This window comes from Aegilops tauschii, chromosome 3, assembly GCF_002575655.3.
Source record: "Aegilops tauschii subsp. strangulata cultivar AL8/78 chromosome 3, Aet v6.0, whole genome shotgun sequence".
Lineage (NCBI taxonomy): Eukaryota > Viridiplantae > Streptophyta > Magnoliopsida > Poales > Poaceae > Aegilops > Aegilops tauschii.
The window spans coordinates 568,341,585-568,364,217 of record NC_053037.3 but is presented as its reverse complement, the minus strand read 5'-3'; positions in this window follow the sequence as shown (position 1 = coordinate 568,364,217).

Sequence of the window (22,633 nt, the reverse complement as noted above, 5' to 3'; positions counted from 1 at the left end):
TTTATCGAGGAAAAGTTTCTCTCGAAAGAATTGAGTGGGAGGATGGTGGAGACTTGATGAGGTCATTTAACCGTCACTTCAACTAATGTGTAGCAGGGCACAGGAAGTTGTTCCCGTGGCACCTACACCAATTGAAGTGGAAGCTTATGATAGTGATCATGAAACTTCAGATCAAGTCACTACCAAACCTCATAGGACGACAAGGATGCGTACTACTTCAGAGTGGTACGTAATCCTGTCTTGGAAGTCATGTTGCTAGACAACTATGAACCTACGAGCTATGGAGAAGCGATGGTGGGCCCGGATTCCGACGAATGGCTCGAGGCCATAAAATCCGAGATGATCCATGTATGAAAACAAAGTATAGACTTTGAAAGAACTACTTGATGGTCGTAAGGCTGTTGGGTACAGATGGATTTTAAAGGGAAGACAGACAATGATGGTAAGTGTCACCATTAAGAAAGCTCGACTTGTCGTTAAGATGTTTTCCGGCAAGTTTAAGGAGTTGACTGCGATGAGACTTTCTCACTCGTAGCGATGCTAAGAGTCTGTTAGAATTATATTAGCAGTTACTGCACTATTTATGAAATCTTGTAGATAGGATGTCAAAACATTGTTTCCTCGACGATTTTCTTGAGGAAAGGTTGTATGTGATACAACCAGAAGGTTTTGTCAATCCTGAAAGATGCTAACAAGTATGCAAAGCTCCGGCAATCCTTCTAAGGATTGGAGTAAGCATCTCGGAGTTGGAATGAACGCTTTGATGAGATGATCAAAGATTTTGGGTTTATACAAAGTTCATGAGAAACTTGTATTTCCAAAGAAGTGAGTGGGAGCACTATAGAATTTTTGATGAGTATATGTTGTTAACATATTGTTGATCAGAAATGATGTAGAATTTCTGGAAAGCATCCAGGGTTATTTGAAAAGTGTTTTTAATGGAAAACCTGGATTAAGCTACTTGAACATTGAGCATCAAGATCTATAAGGATAGATAAAAAACGCTTAATAGTACTTTCAAATGAATACATACCGTGACAAGATTTTGAAGGAGTTCAAAATAGATCAGCAAAGAAGGAGTTCTTGGCTGTGTTACAAGGTGTGAGTATTGAGTAAGACTCAAGACCTGACCACGGCAGAAGAAAGAGAAAGGACGAAGGTCGTCCCCTATGCTTTAGACGTAGGCTCTACAGTATGTTATGCTGTGTACCGCACCTGAAGTGTGCCTTGCCATCAGTTAGTCAAGGGGTACAATAGTGATCCGGGAATGGATCACATGACAGCGGTCGAACTTATCCTTAGTATCTAGTGGACTAAGGAATTTTCTCGATTATGGAGGTGGTAAAATAGTTCGTCGTGAAGGGTTACGTTGATGCAAACTTTGACACTAATCTGGATGACTCTGAGTAGTAAACCGGATTCGTATAGTAGAGCAGTTATTTGGAATAGCTCCAAGTAGCGTGTGGTAGCTACATACAAGATGACATAGAGATTTGTAAAGCACACACGGATCTGCATGTTGCAGACCCGTTGACTAAAACCTCTCTCGTAAGCATAACATGATCAAACCCTAGAACTCATTGAGTGTTAATCACGTGGTGATGTGGACTAGATTATTGACTCTAGTGAACTTTGAGTGTTAATCACATGGTGATGTGAACTAGATTATTGACTCTAGTGCAAGTGGGAGACTGTTGGAAATATGCCCTAGAGGCAATAATAAAATGGTTATTATTGTATTTCCTTGTTCATGATAATTGTCTGTTGTTCATGCTATAATTGTATTAACTGGAAACCGTAATACATGTGTGAATACATAGACCACAACATGTCCCTAGTAAGCCTCTAGTTGACTAGCTCGTTGATCAATAGATGGTTATGGTTTCCTGACTATGGACATTGGATGTCATTGATAACGGGATCACATCATTAGGAGAATGATGTGATGGACAAGACCCAATCCTAAGCCTAGCACAAGATCGTGTAGTTCGTTTGCTAAGAGCTTTTCTAATGTCAAGTATCATTTCCTTAGACCATGAGATTGTGCAACTCCCGGATACCGTAGGAATGCCTTGGGTGTACCAAACGTCACAACGTAACTGGGTGGCTATAAAGGTGCACTACAGGTATCTCCGAAAGTGTCTGTTGGGTTGGCACGAATCGAGACTGGGATTTGTCACTCCGTGTAAACGGAGAGGTATCTCTGGGCCCACTCGGTAGGACATCATCATAATGTGCACAATGTGACCAAGGAGTTGATCACGGGATGATGTGTTACGGAACGAGTAAAGAGACTTGCCGGTAATGAGATTGAACAAGGTATCGGGATACCGACGATCGAATCTTGGGCAAGTACTATACCGGTAGACAAAGGGAATTGTATACGGGATTGATTGAATCCTCGACATCGTGGTTCATCCGATGAGATCATCGTGGAACATGTGGGAGCCAACATGGGTATCCAGATCCCGCTGTTGGTTATTGACCGGAGAGTCGTCTCGGTCATGTCTGCATGTCTCCCGAACCCGTAGGGTCTACACACTTAAGGTTCGGTGACGCTAGGGTTGTAGAGATATTAGTATGCGGAAATCCGAAAGTCGTTCGGAGTCCCGGATGAGATCCCGGACGTCACGAGGAGTTCCGGAATGGTCCGGAGGTAAAGATTTATATATGGGAAGTCCTATTTTGGCCACCGGAAAATGTTCGAGATTTTTGGTATTGTACCAGGAAGGTTCTAGAAGGTTCTGAAGTGGGGCCCACCTGCATGGGGGGACCCACATGAACGTGGGTAGTGGGGGCAAGGCCCCACACCCCTGGTCAAGGCGCACCAAGATCCCACCTTAGAAGGAATAAGATCATATCCCGAAGGGATAAGATCAAGATCCCTAAAAAAGGGGGGATAACAATCGGTGGGGAAGGGAAATGATGGGGTTTCTTTCCCCCACCTTTGCCAACGCCTCAATGGACTTGGAGGGCAAGAAACCAGCCCCCTCCACCCCTATATATAGTGGGGAGGCGCATGGGAGCAGCACCCCCAAGCCCTGGCGCCTCCCTGCCTCCCGTGACACCTCTTCCTCCCCGCTTGCGCTTGGCGAAGCCCTACTGGGATCCCGCTACTTCCACCACAACGCCGTCGTGCTGCTGGATCTCCATCAACTTCTCCTCCCCCCTTGCTAGATCAAGAAGGAGGAGATGTCCCCGCTCCGTACTTGTGTTGAACGCGGAGGTGCCGTCCGTTCGCGCTAGGATCATCGGTGATTTGGATCACGACGAGTACGACTGCATCAACCCCGTTCTCTTGAACGCTTCCGCTCGCGATCTACAAGGGTATGTAGATGCACTCCTCCCCTCTCGTTGCTAGCATCTCCTAGATTGATCTTGGTGACACGTAGGAAAATTTTGAATTTCTGCTACGTTCCCCAACAGAGACATCATAGATCGCACCATATCTAGTAAAGTACGATTATGACGTTCGGACACACCATTACACTGTGGTGTTCCGGGTGGCGTAAGTTGTGAAACTATTCCGCATTGTTTCAAATGTAGACCAAACTCGTAACTCAAATATTCTCCTCCACGATGAGATCGTAGAAATTTTATTTTCTTGTTACGATGATTTTCCACTTCACTCTGAAATTCTTTGAACTTTTCAAATGTTTCAGACTTATGTTTCATTAAGTAGATATACCCATATCTGCTTAAATCATCTGTGAATGTGAGAAAATAATGATACCCGCCGTGAGCCTCAATATTCATCGGATCACATACATCAGTATGTATGATCTCTAACAAATCTGTTGCTCACTGCATTGTTCCGGAGAACGGCGTCTTAGTCATCTTGCCCATAAGGCACGGTTCGCAAGTACCAAGTGATTCATAATCAAAGTGATTCCAAAAGTCAATCAGTATGGAGTTTCTTCATGCGCTTTACACCAATATGACCCAAACGATAGTGCCACAAATAAGTTGCACTATCATTATCAACTCTGCATCTTTTGGCTTCAACATTATGAATATGTGTATCACTGCTGTCGAGATTTAACAAAAATAGACCACTCTTCAAGGGTGCATGACCATAAAAGATATTACTCATATAAATAGAACAACCATTATTCTCAGATTTAAATGAATAACCGTCTCGCATCAAACAAGATCCAGATATAATGTTCATGCTTAACGCTGGCACCAAATAAAAATTATTTAGGTCTAAAACTAATCCCGAAGGTAGATGTAGAGGTAGCGTGCCGATGGCCATCACATCGACTTTGGAACCAATTCCCACGCGCATCGTCACCTCGTCCTTAGCTAGTCTTCGCTTAATCCGTAGTCCCTGTTTCGAGTTGCAAATATTAGCAACATAACCAGTATCAAATACCCAGGTGCTACTGCGAGCTCTAGTAAGGTACACATCAATAACATGGATATCACATATACCTTTGTTCACCTTGCCATCCTTCTTATCCGCCAAATACTTGGGGCAGTTCCGCTTCCAGTGACCAGTCTGCTTGCAGTAGAAGCACTCAGTCTCAGGCTTAGGTCCAGCCTTGGGTTTCTTCTCTTGAGCAGCAACTTGTTTGCTGTTCTTCTTGAAGTTCCCCTTCTTCTTCCCTTTACCCTTTTTCATGAAACTGGTGGTCTTGTTGACCATCAACACTTAATGCTCCTTCTTGATTTCTACCTCCGCAGCCTTTAGCATTGCGAAGAGCTCAGGAATTGTCTTATCCATCCCTTGCATATTATAGTTCATCACGAAGCTCTTGTAGCTTGGTGGCAGTGATTGAAGAATTCTGTCAATGACACTATCATCCGGAAGATTAACTCCCAGTTGAATCAAGTGATTACAGTACCCAGACATTCTGAGTATACGTTCACTGACAGAACTATTCTCCTCCATCTTGCAGCTGTAGAACTTATTGGAGACTTCATATCTCTCAATCCGGGCATTTGCTTGAAATATTAACTTCAACTCCTGGAACATCTCATATGCTCCATGACGTGCAAAACATCGTTGAAGTCCCGGTTCTAAGCCGTAAAGCATGGCACACTGAACTATCGAGTAGTCATCAACACGCGACTGCCAGGCATTCACAATGTCTGCAGTTGCCGGTGCAGGTGGTACACCTAGCGGTGCTTCCAGGACGTAATTCTTTTGTGCAGCAATGAGGATAATCCTCAAGTTACGGACCCAGTCCGTGTAATTGCTACCATCATCTTTCAACTTTGCTTTCTCAAGGAACACATTAAAATTCAACGGAACAACAACACGGGCCATCTATCTACAATCAACATAGACAAGCAAAATACTATCAGGTACTAAGTTCATGATAAATTTAAGTTCAATCAATCATATTACTTAAGAACTCCCACTTAGATAGACATCCCTCTAATCATCTAAGTGATCACGTGATCCAAATCAACTAAACCATGTCCGATCATCACGTGAGATGGAGTAGTTTTCAATGGTGAACATCACTATGTTGATCATATCTACTATATGATTCACGCTCGACCTTTAGGTCTCAGTGTTCCGAGGCCATATCTGCATATGCTAGGCTCATCAAGTTTAACCCGAGTATTCTGCGTGTGCAAAACTGGCTTGTACCCGTTGTAGATGAACGTAGAGCTTATCACACCCGATCATCACGTGGTGTCTCGGCACGATGAACTTTGGCAACGGTGCATACTCAGGGAGAAAACTTTTATCTTGGAATTTAGTGAGATATCATCTTATAATGCTACCGTCAATCAAAGCATAATAAGATGCATAAAGGATAAACATCACATGCAATCAATATAAGTGATATGATATGGCCATCATCATCTTGTGCTTGTGATCTCCATCTCCGAAGCACCGTCATGATCAGCATCGTCACCGGCGCGACACCTTGATCTCCATCGTGGCATCGTTGTTGTCTCGCCAACTATTGCTTCTACGACTATCGCTACCGCTTAGTGATAAAGTAAAGCAATTACAGGGCGATTGCATTGCATACAATAAAGCGACAACCATATGGCTCCTGCCAGTTGCCGATAACTCGGTTACAAAACATGATCATCTCATACAATAAAATATAGCATCATGCCTTGACCATATCACATCACAACATGCCCTGCAAAAACAAGTTAGATGTCCTCTACTTTGTTGTTGCAAGTTTTACGTGGCTGCTACGGGCTGAGCAAGAACCGTTCTTACCTACGCACCAAAACCACAACGATAGTTCATCAAGTTAGTGTTGTTTTAACCTTCTCAAGGACCGGGCGTAGCCACACTCGATTTTGTCAATTTACTTGCCGTTACTAGTCTTATCTTGATTTGGCGGCATCGTGGGATGAAGCGACCCGGACCGACCTTACACGTACACTTACGTGAGACAGGTTCCACCGATTGACATGCACTAGTTGCATAAGGTGGCTAGCGGGTGTCTGTCTCTCCCACTTTAGTCGGATCGGATTCGATGAAAAGGGTCCTTATGAAGGGTAAATAGAAATTGGCATATCACGTTGTGGCTTTTGCGTAGGTACGAAACGTTCTTGCTAGAATCCCATAGCAGCCACGTAAAACATGCAACAACAATTAGAGGACGTCTAACTTGTTTTTGCAGGGTATGCTATGTGATGTGATATCGCCAAAAGGATGTGATGAATGATATATGTGATGTATGAGATTGATCATGTTCTTGTAATAGGAATCACGACTTGCATGTCGATGAGTATGACAACCGGCAGGAGCCATAGGAGTTGTCTTAATTTATTGTATGACCTACGTGTCAATGAAAACGCCATGTAATTACTTTACTTTATTGCTAATCGTTAGCTATAGTAGTAGAAGTAATAGTTGGTGAGACAACTTCATGAAGACACGATGATGGAGATCATGGTGTCATGCCGGTGACGAAGGTGATCATGCCGCGCCTCAAAGATGGAGATCAAAGGCGCAAGATGATATTGGCCATATCACGTCACCTTATGATTTGCATGTGATGTTTGTCATGTTTACATCTTATTTGCTTAGAACGACGGTAGCATAAATAAGATGATCCCTCACTAAAATTTCAAGAGACGTGTTCCCCCTAACTATGCACCGTTGCGAAGGTTCGTTGTTTCGAAGCACCACGTGATGATCGGGTGTGATAGATTCTAACGTTCGCATACAACGGGTGTTGACGAGCCTAGCATGTACAGACATGGCCTCGGAACACATGCGGAACACTTAGGTTGACTTGACGAGCCTAGCATGTACAGACATGGCCTCGGAACACAAGAGATCGAAAGGTCGAACATGAGGCGTATAGTAGATGCGATCAACATGGAGATGTTCACCGATGATGACTAGTCCGTCTCACGTGATGATCGGACACGACCTAGTTTGACGCGGATCATGTATCACTTAGATGACTAGAGGGATGTCTATCTGAGTGGGAGTTCATTAAATAATCAGATGAACTTAATTATCATGAACATAGTCAAAAGGTCTTTGCAAATTATGTCATAGCTTACGCTTTAGTTCTACTGTTTAAGATATGTTCCTAGAGAAAAATTTAGTTGAAAGTTGGTAGTAGCAATTATGCGGACAGGGTCCTTGAACTGAGGATTGTCCTCATTGCTGCACAGAAGGCTTATGTCCTTAATGCACCGCTCGGTGTGCTGAACCTCAGTGTCGTCTGTAGATGATCTGGCATACACGTTTTGATGACTACGTGATAGTTCAGTGCCTAATGCTAACGGTTTAGAATTGTGGCACCAAAGACGTTTTGAAACGTCACAGAACATATGAGATGTTCCGAAGAGTGAAATTGGGATTTCAGACTAGTGCCCACGTCAAGAGGTATGAGACCCCTGACAAGTTTCTTAAGCCTGCAAACTAAGGGAGAAAAGTTCAATCGTTGAGCATGTGCTCAGATTGTCTGAGTACCACAATCACTTGAATCGAGTGGGAGTTAATCTTCCAGATGAGATAGTGATGGTTCTCCATAGTCACTGCCGGCAAGCTATTAGAGCTTCGTGATGAACTATAACATATCAGGGATAGACATGATGATTCTTGAGCAACTCGCGATGTTTGACACCGCGAAAGTAGAAATCAAGAAGGAGCATCAATTGTTGATGGTTAGTAAAACCACTAGTTTCTAGAAGGGTAAGGGCAAAAGGGATACTTCATGAAACAGCAAATCATTTGCTGCTCTAGTGAAGAATCACAAGGTTGAACCCAAACCCGAGACTAAGTGCTTCTGTAATGAGGGAAACGGTCACTGAAGCAAAACTGCCCTAGATACTTGGTAGATGAGAAGGCATGCAAGGTCGACAGAAGTATATTGGATATACATTATATGAATGTGTACTTTACTAGTACTCCTAGCAGCACCAGGGTATAAATACCGGTTCGGTTGCTAAGTGTTAGTAACTTGAAATAAAAGCTGCGGAATAAACGGAGACTAGCTAAAGGTGAGATGACGATATGTGTTGGAAGTGTTTCCAAGGTTGATGTGATCAAGCATCGCATGCTCCCTCTACCATCAAGATTGGTGTTAAACCTAAATAATTGTTATTTGGTGTTTGCGTTGAGCATAAACATGATTGGATTATGTTTATCGCAATATGGTTATTCATTTAAGGAGAATAATGGTTACTCTATTTATTTGAATAATACCTTCAATGGTCTTGCACCTAAAATGAATCTCGATCGCAGTGATACACATGTTCGTGCCAAAAGATATAAAATAATAATGATAGTACCACATACTTGTGGCACTGCCATTTGAGTCATATTGGTATAGAACGCGTGAAGAAGCTCCATGTAGATGGATCTTTGGACTCACTCGTTTTGAAAAGATTGAGACATGCGAACCATGTCTATTGGTATATATGCATGAAGAAACTCCATGCAGATGGATCGTTTGGACTCAGTTGATTTTGAATCACTTGAGACATGCAAATCATACCACATGGGAAAGATGACTGAAAGGCCTCGTTTTCAGTAAGATGGAACAAGAGAGCAACTTGTTGGAAGTAATACATTTGATGTGTGCAGTCCAATGATTGCTGAGGCACACAGTGGATATCGATATGTTCTTAGTTCACAGATGATTTGAGTAGATTCTGAGAATATTTACTTGATGAAACACAAGTCTGAATTATTGAAAGGTTCAAGTAATTTCAGAGTGAAGTTGAAGATCGTCCTGACAAGAAGATAAAATGTCTATGATATGATCATAGAGATATCTGAGTTACGAGTTTGGCACACAATTAAGACATTGTGGAAAGTGTTTCACAATTAATACCGCCTGGAACACCACAATGTGATGGTGTGTCCGAACATCATAACTGCACCCTATTGGATATGGTGCATACCATGATGTCTCTTTACCACTATCGTTTATGGGTTAGGCATTAGAGACAACCGCATTCACTTTAAATAGGGCACCACGCAATTCCGTTGAGACGACACCGTTTAGAGAAACCTAAGTTGTCGTTCCTTAAAAGTTTGGGGCTGCGATGCTTATGTGAAAAAGTTTCAGGCTGATAAGCTCGAACCCAAAGCGGATAAATGCATCTTCATAGAATACCCAAAACAGTTGGGTATACCTCCTATTTCAGATCTGGAAGCAAAAGTAATTGCTTCTAGAAACGGGTCCTTTCTTGAGGAAAAGTTTCTCTCGAAAGAATTGAGTGGGAGGATGGTGGAGACTTGATGAGGTTATTGAACCATAACTTCAACTAGTGTGTAGCAGGGCACAGGAAGTTGTTCCTGTGGCACCTATACCAATTGAAGTGGAAGCTTATGATAGCGATCATGAAACTTCAGGTCAAGTCACTACCAAACCTCGTAGGTCGACAAGGATATGTACTACCCCTGAGTGGTACGGTAATCCTGTCTTAGATATCATGTTGTTAGACAATACTGAACCTATGAGCTATGGAGAAGCGATGGTGGGCCCATATTCCGACAAATGGTTAGAAGCCATGAAATCCGAGATAGGATCCATGTATCAGAACAAAGCATGGACTTTGGTGAACTTGCCCGATGATCGGCAAGCCATTGAGATAAATGGATCTTTAAGAAGAAGACGGACGTGGACGGTAAGGTTACCGTCTATGAAGCTCGACTTGTGGCAAGTATTTTCACAAGTTCAAGGAGTTGACTATGATGAGATTTTCTCATCCGTAGCGATGCTTAAGTCCGTCGGAATCATGTTAGCATTAGCTACATTGATGAAATCTGGCAGATGGATGTCAAAACAAGTTTCCTTACCAGTTTTCGTAACGAAAGGTTGTATGAGATACAATCAGAAAGGTTTTGTCGATCCTAAGGATGCTAAAAGGTATGCTAGCTCCAGCGATCCTTCCATGGATTAGAGCAAGCATCTCGGAGTCAGAATATACGCTTTGATGGAGTGATCAAAGTTTTTGGGTTGATACAAAGTTTGTTAGAAACTTGTATTTACAATAAAGTGAGTGGGAGCGCTACAACATTTCTGATAAGTATATGTGAATGACATATTGTTGATCCGAAATGATGTAGAATTTCTGGAAAGCATAAAGGGTTGTTTGAAAGGAGTTTTTCAAAGGAAGACCTGGATAAAGCTGCTTACATATTGGGCATCAAGATCTATAGAGATAGATCAAGACACCTGATGATACTTTCAAAGAACGCACACCTTGACATGATTTTGAAAGAGTTCAAAATAGATCAGCAAAGAAGGAGTTCTTGGCTGTGTTACAAGGTGTGAGTATTGAGTAAGACTCAAGACCTGACCACAGCAGAAGAGAGAGAAAGGACGAAGGTCGTCCCCTATGCTTTAGACGTAGGCTCTACAGTATGCTATGCTGTGTACCGCACATGAAGTGTGCCTTGCCATGAGTTGGTCAAGGGGTACAATAGTGATCCGGGAATGGATCACATGACAGCGGTCGAACTTATCCTTAGTATCTAGTGGACTAAGGAATTTTCTCGATTATGGAGGTGAAAAGGAGTTCGTCGTAAAGGGTTACGTCGATGCGAACTTTGACACTAATCCGGATGACTCTGAGTAGTAAACCGGATTCGTATAGTAGAGCAGTTATTTGAAATGGCTCCAAGTAGTGCGTGGTAGCATCCACAAGATGACATAGATATTCGTAAAGCACACACGGATCTGAAAGGTTCAGACCCGTTGACTAATAACCTCTCTCACAAGCATAACATGATCAAACCAGAACTCATTGAGTGTTAATCACATAGTGATGTGAACTAGATTGTTGACTCTAGTAAACACTTTGGATGTTGGTCACATGGTGATGTGACCTGTGAGTGTTAATCACATGGTGATGTGAACTAGATTATTGACTCTAGTGCAAGTGGGAGACTGTTGGAAATATGCCCTAGAGGCAATAATAAATTGGTTATTATTATATTTCCTTGTTCATGATAATCGTTTATTATCCATGCTAAAATTGTATTGATAGGAAACTCAGATACATGTGTGGATACATAGACAACACCATGTCCCTAGTAAGCCTCTAGTTGACTAGCTCGTTGATCAATAGATGGTTACGGTTTCCTGACCATGGACATTGGATGTCGTTGATAACGGGATCACATCATTAGGAGAATGATGTGATGGACAAGACCCAATCCTAAGCCTAGCACAAGATCGTGTAGTTCGTTTGCTAAGAGCTTTTCTAATGTCAAGTATCATTTCCTTAGACCATGAGATTGTGCAACTCCCGGATACCGTAGGAATGCCTTGGGTGTACCAAACGTCACAACGTAACTGGGTGGCTATAAAGGTGCACTACAGGTATCTCCGAAAGTGTCTGTTGGGTTGGCACGAATCGAGACTGGGATTTGTCACTCCGTGTAAATGGAGAGGTATCTCTGGGCCCACTCGGTAGGACATCATCATAATGTGCACAATGTGACCAAGGAGTTGATCACGGGATGATGTGTTACGGAACGAGTAAAGAGACATGCCGGTAATGAGATTGAACAAGGTATCGGGATACCGATGATCGAATCTTGGGCAAGTACTATACCGGTAGACAAAGGGAATTGTATACAGGATTGATTGATTCCCCGACATCGTGGTTCATCTGATGAGATCATCGTGGAACATGTGGGAGCCAACATGGGTATCCAGATCCCGCTGTTGGTTATTGACCGAAGAACGTCTCCATCATGTCTGCATGGTTCCCGAACCCGTAGGGTCTACACACTTAAGGTTTGATGACGCTAGGGTTATAGGGAATAGATATACGTGGTTACCGAATGTTGTTTGGAGTCCCGGATGAGATCCCGGACGTCACGAGGAGTTCCGGAATGGTCCGGAGGTAAAGATTTATATATGGGAAGTCCTGTTTTGGTCACCGGAAAAGTTTCGGGTGCTATCGGTAACGTACCGGGACCACCGGGAGGGTCCCGGGGGTCCACCAGGTGGGGCCACCGGCCCCAGAGGGCTGCGTGGGGCAAGTGTGGGAAGGGACCAGCCCCTAGGTGGGCTGGTGCGCCTCCCACAAGGGGCCCAAGGCGCAGGGAAGGGGGGAAGGGGGAAACCCTAGGCTCAGATGGGCCTAAGGCCCACCTAGTGGTGCGCCCCCCTCTCTCCCCCCTTGGCCGCCCCTCCAACTCCCATCTAGGGCTGGCCGCACCCCTTGGGGGGAACCCTAGATGGGGGCGCAGCCCCTCCCCCTCCCCTATATATAGTGGGGGTTTTGGGGCTGCCATACACATGAGAACATCTCTCTCTTGGCGCAGCCCTACCCCTCTCCCTCCTCGTCTCTCGCAGTGCTTGGCGAAGCCCTGCTGGAGTACCGCGCTCCTCCACCACCACCACGCCGTCGTGCTGCTGCTGGACGGAGTCTTCCCCAACCTGTCCCTCTCTCCTTGCTGGATCAAGGCATGGGAGACGTCACCGGGCTGCACGTGTGTTGAACGCGGAGGCGCCGTGGTTCGGCGCTTAGATCGGAATCAACCGCGATCTGAATCAGTACAAGTACGACTCCTTCATCCGCGTTCTTGCAACGCTTCCGCATCGCGATCTACAATGGTATGTAGATGCACTCCCCTTCCCCTCGTTGCTAGATTACTCCATAGATTAATCTTGGTGATGGGCATGAAAGAAATGAAATAGATAATATTTTCTTTGAACAACGTCCTCTACTTAAACACAATTTGCCTATTGAAACTCTAGGGGTCCTCCTCCACCTAAAGTTGATGCTGTGTTTGAATTAAAACAATTGCCAGACACTTTGAAATATGCTTATCTTGATGAAAAGAAGATATATCCTATTATTATTAGTGCTAACCTTTTAGAACATGAAGAAGAAAGATTATTGAAAGTCCTAAGGAAGATCCGAGCTGCTATTGTATATACTCTTGATGATTTAAAGGGCATTAGTCCCACTCTATGTCAGCACAAAATTAATATGGAACCTGATGCTAAACCAGTTGTTGATCACCAACGTCGGTTAAACCCGAAGATGAAAGAAGTGGTAAGAACGGAAATATTAAAACTTCTGGAAGCAGGTATAATCTATCCTATAGCTGATAGTAGATGGGTAAGTCATGTTCATTGTGTCCCTAAGAAAGGAAGTATTACTGTTGTTCCTAATGATAAGAATGAACTTATTCCACAAAGAATTGTTACAGGCTATAGAATGGTGATTGATTTCAGAAAATTAAATAAAGCGACTAGAAAAGATCATTACCCTTTGCCTTTTATTCATCAAATGCTTGAAAGATTATCTAAGCACACACATTTTTGCTTCCTTAATGAATATTCTGGCTTTTCACAAATACCTGTCTCTCAACCTCATCAAGAAAAGACCACTTTTACTTGTCCTTTTTTCGAGGGTACGCAAATTGTGTACTATAGTTTTATAGAACGAGAGAAAATTAGTACATGACATCTACGAATCGCTGCGAACAACGAGCGTAGCTTAACACCACATCCGGCTATCCTCCGGACAACCACACACAACAACACAACTACAACACAGAAAAACCTGCCCAAGACCGAAACACCTCGCCGCGTCTTGATTGACAATGAACACTTCCGAAGATCAGCAACTCCAGCTTCCTTTGGATTCATCCGCGATGACCATACATAGCGCCGGAGGAGAGCGGTCAGGGCCACAACAAACACCGGAGGAGCGCCAACAGGAAACTCAGTCTCCTCGCACGATGCTCCCAACAGAGAAACGACGTCGCAGACGCCGACATCATGCCGCCCCAGAGGACCAAGGCTTTCGCCCGGAGACAACTGCCAACACCAAGCACGAGGGAGATGGCGACACACTCGACGTCGCCTCCAGGGAGGGAAACGACACCCGCGGGTGTCATCGACGCCGGCCGGCCAAAACCGGAGAGGATTTTCATCCGTAATGTTGCGCATCTCCACTCCGGCGAGGTGCTGGGCAGCACCGTCCCTGAAGCCTTGCACCGCCATCACCGCAGCAAATCCGTTGAAGCCGCGTAGCCGTGGTCCGGCACCACCCACACTGCCGAGAGAGCGTGAACAAGACCTCCACCAACATCACGGTCGAGAAGCAACCACATCCTCCAAGCGGAGCAAAAGCCAGATCCGCTCCATCGGCCTTCATCAACACCGAGAGACTGCCGCCAGATCGGATCTGGCCCGCCCCTCCAACCTCACTCCGGCGCCATCTCCACCGGGGCATCACCGTGATCCCCTCACACGGAGGCGGCCAGAAGCCCGCTGCACGCCAGGACACCTTCCTGGCAGGGCCATCTCGGCGCCACCGCCCCCATGGCTGATCCAACACCGCCGCCACCGCCGTTGCTGGCGCTCCACATGCTAGCACCTCCTTGCCAGGATCCGGCAAACGCCCTCGCAGTGCCCCCGCAGTGCCTAGAATCGCGGCCCAACCAACACCTCCAACCTAGCTGAAGAACAATAGCCACTCAGCACCTCCAGCAAGGGCCAAGACTGCCCACGACGGCCGTCGCTTGCTCCAAGGGACAGCCTTGCGACGTCCCCAGCACCAAGGGCCCAGAACGGACCCGGACAGATTCAGATCTGACCCGCCTCGCCGCGGGCAGCACCCACGCCAGCGCCACCGCGAGAACGTCGTCGCTCGCCACATGGATCGCAGGTGACCGGCGCTCGCTGCTCGCCAGGAACGCCCTCCTAGCCGAGCCATCACAACGCCGCCACCAAACCTGGCCGGTAGCTCACGCCGTCGCCTCCAGCACGCCGTCGCGCCCGTCCGCCACCACCACACCGCTGCCCATCTTCGCCAGGACCACCTCGTCGGGGACACCGCTTCCGCCTGCACCACCATGGCACCCAGCGGCAGCAGGGCCACGGAAACACCCCACCACGCCTAACAGCGGCCACAGCCCGAATACCGCCGCACAGATCCAGCAAGGGGGATCCTGAGCCGGCGAGCCCCAGGCTGCACCGACCGTCCAGGCAGCACCACCGGACGTAGGCGCCCCAACACCACCGGCGTCGAGCAGGGACGTCGCCGAGCCTTCGCCGCGCCGCGCCGCCAAGGCTACCAGCAGCAGATCCAGGTCATCATCAGGGAAAGGGAGAGGAGCTGCGCCGGGGAGAAGCCCCGCCGCCGGCGCTGCCAGGGCTTTGCCCCGCAGTGGTCCATGGCGGCGGCGAGGGAGGGAGGCGGGGAAGGGTGGCCGGCGGCGGGGATGTTGGGGTTCCCCCGTGTCGCCTCAGAGAGGGACGCGGGGGTCGGGGGAAGGATATCACATTTACTTGTCCTTTTGAACCTATGCTTATAGACATATGCCTTTTGGTTTATGTAATGCACCTGCTACCTTTCAAAGATGTATGATGGCTATATTCTATGACTTTTGTGAAAAGATTGTTGAGATTTTCATGGATGACTTTTCTATTTATGGGAGTCTTTTGACGATTGTTTAAGCAATCTTGATCGAGTTTTGCAGAGATGTGAACAAACAAATCTTGTCTTGAATTGGGAGAAGTGCCACTTTATGGTGAATGAAGGCATTGTCTTGGGCCATAAAATCTCTGAAAAAGGTATTGAAGTGGACCAAGCTAAGGTTGATGCAATTGAGAAAATGCCATGTCCTAAGGACATAAAAGGTATTCGTAGTTTCCTAGGCCATGCTGGTTTCTATAGGAGATTTATCAAAGACTTTTCTAAAATCTCTAGGCCTCTTACTAATCTTTTGCAAAAGGATATTCCTTTTGTCTTTGATGATGATTGTCTTGAAGCCTTTGAAACACTCAAGAAAGCTTTAATTACTGCACCTGTCGTGGAATTGTCACGTCAGATGTCCTAGTGTGAGGACTTAGTCGTGAGGCCAACGCATCTATGTGGTAGCTTGAGAGGGGTTGAGCGGAATCGAAAAACGCAATAGAAGACAAGGATTTAGACAGCTTCGGGCCCCGGGAAACATCATCCGGTAACAACCCTACATGCTGTTTGTGGCTAGGTCTTACTATCATCACGAGGGAGTCGCCGTAAACCGGTTCTCCCAGTTATGTCTAATCTTAACCATTATTTTTCCCTTCCTCCTTGGGGTGCCCTGCCCCTCCTTATATAGGTTGAAGGGGCGGGTTACATGTAGAGTCCAACTCGGATTAAGACTTAAACTATTCTGACTTCTCTTCATGGGCTTCTTAACATCTTGGGCTTCATAACGTCCCGAGCTTCATAACGTCTCGGGCTTACTAACCCTAGGAGACTCTGTCTGCCGGGTTATGACTGTCAACCGGGTTATGACTGTCTGCCGGGTTATGACTGTATGCCGGTTTATGATGGTCTGCCGAGTTATGATTGTCTGTCGGGTTATGACTTAACACCTGTCGGGATATCATCTGACTTAACACCTGCCGGGTTATCATCCGACTTAACACCTGCCGGGTTATCATCTGACTTAACACCTGTCGGGTTATCATCTGACTTAACACCTGCCGGGTTATCATCTGACTTAACACCGGCCGGGTTATCATGTGACTTAACACCTGCCGGGTTATCATCTGACTTAACACCTGCCGGTTTACCAAGTCCCGGCCGGGCTATAACTCCAACCGGGTCATACCGTGGGGTATATCCGCGACAGCACCTATAGTTCAACCACCTGATTGGAATTTTCCTTTTGAAATTATGTGTGATGCTAATGATTATGTTGTTGGTGCTGTTCTAGGACAAATAGTTGATAAGAAATTGAATGTCATTCATTAAGCCAGTAAAACTCTAGACAGTGCTCAAAGAAATTATACTACTACTGAAAAAGAATTCTTAGCAGTGGTGTTTTCTTGTGATAAGTTTAGACCTTATATTGTTGATTCCAAAGTAACTGTTCACACAGACCATGTTGCTATTAAATATCTTATGGAAAAGAAAGATGCTAAACCTAGACTTATTCGTTGGTTTCTCTTGTGCAAGAATTTGATTTGCATATTATTGATAGAAAGGGAGTTGAGAACCCCGTAGCTGATAACTTGTCTAGGCTTGAAAATGTGCTTGATGATCCACTTCCTATTGATGATAGTTTTCCTGATGAGCAGTTAGCTGCAATAAATGTTGCTAATAGTACTCCTTGGTATGCTGACTATGCTAATTACATTGTTGCTAAATATTTACCACCTAGCTTTACTTATCAACAAAAGAAAAAATTCTTCTATGATTTAAGACATTACTTTTGGGATGACCCACATCTTTATAAAGAAGTAGTAGATGGTATTATTAGACGTTGTGTGCCTAAGCATGCACAGGGACAAATCCTACGGAAATGTCATTCTGAAGCTTATGGAGGGCATCATGCTGGAGATAGAACTGCTCATAAGCTATTGCAGTCTGGATTTTATTGGCCTACCCTCTTCAAGGATGCTCGTAAGTATGTCTCATCTTGTGATGAATGCCAAATAATAGGTAATATCGGTAAGCGTCAAGAAATGCCTATGAATTATTCACTTGTTGTTGAACCATTTGATGTTTGGGGATTTGATTACATGGGACATTTTCCTTCCTCTAATGGGTATACACATATTTTGGTTGCTGTTGATTATGTTACTAAATGGGTAGAAGCTATTCCAACTAGTAGTGCTGATCACAACACCTCTATTAAAATGCTTAAGGAAGTTATTTTCCCAAGGTTTGGAGTCCCTAGATATTTAATGACTGATGGTGTTTCACACTTTATTCATGGTGTTTTCCGGAAAATGCTTGCTAAGTATGATGTTAACCATAGAATTGCATCACCTTATCATCCTCAGTCTAGTGGTCAAGTTAAACTTAGCAATAGAGAAATAAAATTAATTTTGCAAAAGACTGTTAATAGGTCCAGGAAGAATTGGTCTAAGAAATTAGATGATGCACTTTGGGCTTATAGAACAGAATATAAAAATCCTATGGGTATGTCTCCTTATAAAATGGTTTATGGAAAGGCCTGTCATTTGCCTCTTGAGTTAGAACATAAAGCAAACTGGGCAGTTAAAGAACTCAATTATGATTTCAAACTTGCTGGTGAAAAGAGGCTATTTGATATAAGCTCATTAGATGAATGGAGAACCCAAGCATATGAAAATGCAAAGTTATTCAAAGAAAAAGTTAAAAGTTGGCATGACAAAAGAATCAAAAAGCATGAATTTAAAGTCGGAGAATATGTTCTTTTGTACAACTCTCGTTTTAGATTTTTTGCAGGGAAACTCCTCTCGAAATGGGAAGGCCCATATGTCATCGAGGAGGTTTACCGGTCCGGTGCCATCAAAATAAATAATTCCGAAGGTACTAACCTGAAGGTTGTCAATGGACAACGAATAAAGCATTATATCTCAAGTACGCCTATTAATGTTGAAAGCAATATTATCCAAACTTTGACACCGGAAGACTACATAAAAGAGTCCTTCCGGAACACTCCAGAATCGTCAAAATAAGGAGGTACGTGATACGGTAAGTAAACGGACTCCGAAAAATCTGCAAAAATATTTTTTGCCAGTTTTGGAATAATTTAGAATTTTGGGAATAAAGAAACTTCCAGGAAGCGTCCCCTGGTGGGCATAAGACACAGGGCGTGCCAGGCATGCCTGGCGCGCCAAGGTGGGTTGTGCCCACCTGGGACACCTCCCGTACCCCGTTTTTCTTCTGTATGCTTGCCTTGCAAGATAAAAATTCTATATATACTTCCCTAACCTGTAAACCACCATATCACGGAGAAAATCCTTTGTTCTCTTTTCTTGTTGTTTCTGGTCAGATTTATTAAGCTAGGCATCATGTCTTCCTGCTCCTGCAACCACATGGAATAAGATGTTTGGCTGATGACGATCGAGACGAAGCGGGAGGAGCCTACAGACATCACCAGAGGAGAACTGAGTATCGGGTATGGGCACTCCCCTTGGCTTCCGCCAAGCATGGGGGAGGTGCCCCAGTATCGTATCATCCCACTATCTTTTTGCATTTACTTATCTTAATTCAATCTTTCGCTCAGATGAATAAAGTTTAGTTCGATCTTTTCTTCTTTGTGAGTTTGCATAGTGATCTATAATTATTATCGTGTGCAAGTTATATAATAAAGTTAGTTTGAGATTTTACTTTCTTTACTTTCATGTTGGACATAAAAAAGGAAATAAGAAGAAAGAAAATAAATCAATAAGATCATATACTAATCCTATGGTAGGTGATAGCACCACATAAGGAAAAGTATAAGTAAGAGAATTTTATTAGAGATTGAAAAACATGGCATTAGTCAGTGATGCAACTCATGAAAGAATTAATAAAGGAAGGGAAGATTCACATATAAATATACAATCCTAGGAATCTTTTGTGATTTTGAGCCCTCATCAAAATATTATATGCCAAAATTGTTGACGTTGGACAAGGAAGACAACATAATTGTTTATGTATGTTTATATTCACATAGAAGTCATATTGTCATAAATCCTTTAACATGTGATGCTTGCCCCCTATCTTTGCTAGCCAAAAATTCCACACTAAGTAGAGATACTACTTGTGCATCCAAAAACCCTTAAACCCAAATCTTTTTCAAGTGTCCACCATACCTACCTAGGGATTGAACAAGATCCCACAAGTAAGTTGTCATTGGTGCAAAAAGGCAAGAAAAATTGCTTCTAAATATGTGAGATCATTTAGTGTAAGAGAAAATTGAGCGTTGTACGAACTTGGATGACAAAGAATAAAAGCGACAGACTGCATAATAAAGGTTGTCATCTTAAGGGGCAATACAACGTGACGTTCTCTTGCACTAAGGGATTGAGCATGCAAACAAATAAGCGCATGGCAACCTCTACTTCCCTCTGCGAAGGGCCTATCTTTTACTTTTATGTATTTACTTTTATACAAAGAGTCAAAGTTTTCCTTCTATTCTTTTCTTATTTTCTCCTTTGGCAAGCATCATGTGGTGAGGAAAGATCTAGGCACATATGTCCAGTTGAATATACACAGCATGAGTCATTATTGTTGACATCACCCTTGAGGTGAGTATGTTGGGAGGCGAAGCTATAAGCCCCTATCTTTCTATGTGTCATGTTGAAACGTTTTGCCCATGGGTATGAGGTGAGTGTTAGCAGTCATAGAAGACTATATGATGGTTGAGTATGTGGACTTGCTTAAAAGGCTCCGACATGTGACCCTTCATGAAAAGATGATGAATTGTAGTTGCAAAGTTGACTGAGAACATAGTTTTTTGTTTGCTAATAGAGTTTTTGCTTTATACTTCGATTGTGTGATGAACTGTTACTTATTCATAGGAAGTATATGATGCGAGTTCTATGATAGAAGTTCTATGTTAAATTGTGTTGCTGTTATAATAATCAACATGATGCTTCTATGTCTGTATTTTGTTTTTATCGACACCTCTCTCTCAAAGCATGTGGACATGTTTTTCGATTTCGGTTTTCGCTTGAGGACAAGCAAGGTCTAAGCTTGGGGGAGTTGATACGTCCACTTTGCATCATCTTTTCTTACTGTTATTTATAATGTTTTTATCCATAATAATGCTTTTCGGAGTAATTCTAATGCCTTTTCTCTCATAATTTGCAAGGTACACACCAAGAGGGAGAATTCCAGCAGCTGGAAATCTGGACCTGAAAAAGCTACTCCAGGCCACCTATTCTGCACAACTCCAAATGAGCTGAAACTTCACGGAGATTTTTTATGGAATATATAAGAAATATTGGAGCCAAGAAGTACCAGAGGGAGGCCACCAGGTGGGCACAACCCACCTGGGCACGCCAGGCCCCCCTGGCGCGCCCTGGTGGGTTGTGGCCTCCTCGGCCCACCTCCGGTGCCCATCTTCTGGTATATAAGTGGTTTTGACCTAGAAAAAATAAAGAGAGGGCTTTTGGGACGGAGCGCCGCCGTCTCGAGGCGGAACTTGTGCAGGAGCACTTTTGCCCTCCGGCGGAGCGATTCTGCCGGGGGAACTTCTCTCCCGGAGGGGGAAATCGTCATCATCATCATCATCACCAACAACTCTCCCATCTTGGGGAGGGCAATCTCCATCAACATCTTCACCAGCACCATCTCATCTCAAACCCTAGTTCATCTCTTGTATTCAATCTTGTTATCGGAACTATAGATTGTTGCTAGGGGGTGACTAGTAGTGTTGATTACATCTTGTAGTTGATTACTATATGGTTTATTTGGTGGAAGATTATATGTTCAGATACATTATGCATATTAATACCCCTCTGATCATGAGCATGTTTGTTGTTTGTGAGTAGTTACTTTTGTTTTTGAGGTCACGGGATAAATCAGGTTGCAATTAATCATGTGAATTTTATATGTGTTCGATATTTTGATGGTATGGATGTTGTGATTCCCTTAGTGGTGTCATGTGAACGTCGACTACATGACACTTCACCATATTTGGGCCTAAGGGAATGCATTGTGGAGTATTAAATAGATGGTGGGTTGCGAGAGTGACAGAAACTTAAACCCCAGTTTATGCACTATTCCGTAAGGGACCGATTGGATCCTAGAATTTAATGCTATGGTTAGGATTTATCCTTAATACTTTTCTTGTAGTTATGGATGCTTGCGGGAGGGTTTATCATAAGTAGGAGGTTTGTTCAAGTAAGAACAGCACCTAAGCACCGGTCCACCCACATATCAAATTATCAAAGTAGCGAACACAAATCAAACCAACATGATGAAAGTGACTAGATGAAATTCCCGTGTACCCTCAAGAACGCTTTGCTTATCATAAGAGACCGTTTTGGCCTGTCCTTTGCCTCAAAAGGATTGGGCTATCTTGCTGCATACTTGTTACTTTATCGTTACTTGCTCGTTACAAATTATCTTGCTACCAAACTACTCGCTACTTACAATTTCAGCACTTGCAGACAGTACCTTACTGAAAACTACTTGTCATTTCCTTCTGCCCCTCGTTGGGTTCGACACTCTTACTTATCGAAAAGAGCTACAATTGATCCCCTATACTTGTGGGTCATCATACCACACAATGCAATTTTCCTTGCAAGAGCACGTCTATGAAATTTCTCTTCCTTGTTGAGCTTGCTTATGTTTTTCTGTTTAGCTTCATAGAACTCAACTGTGTCATCGTCACACTCGGTCACATAGTAATTTGAAAAGTCACTACAAGCCGCATTCAACGCATCGACGGCTTTGACCCACAGCTTCATCTTTTCCTCAATGACTTCGCATTCATGCTTTGCCGCCGCCTCCG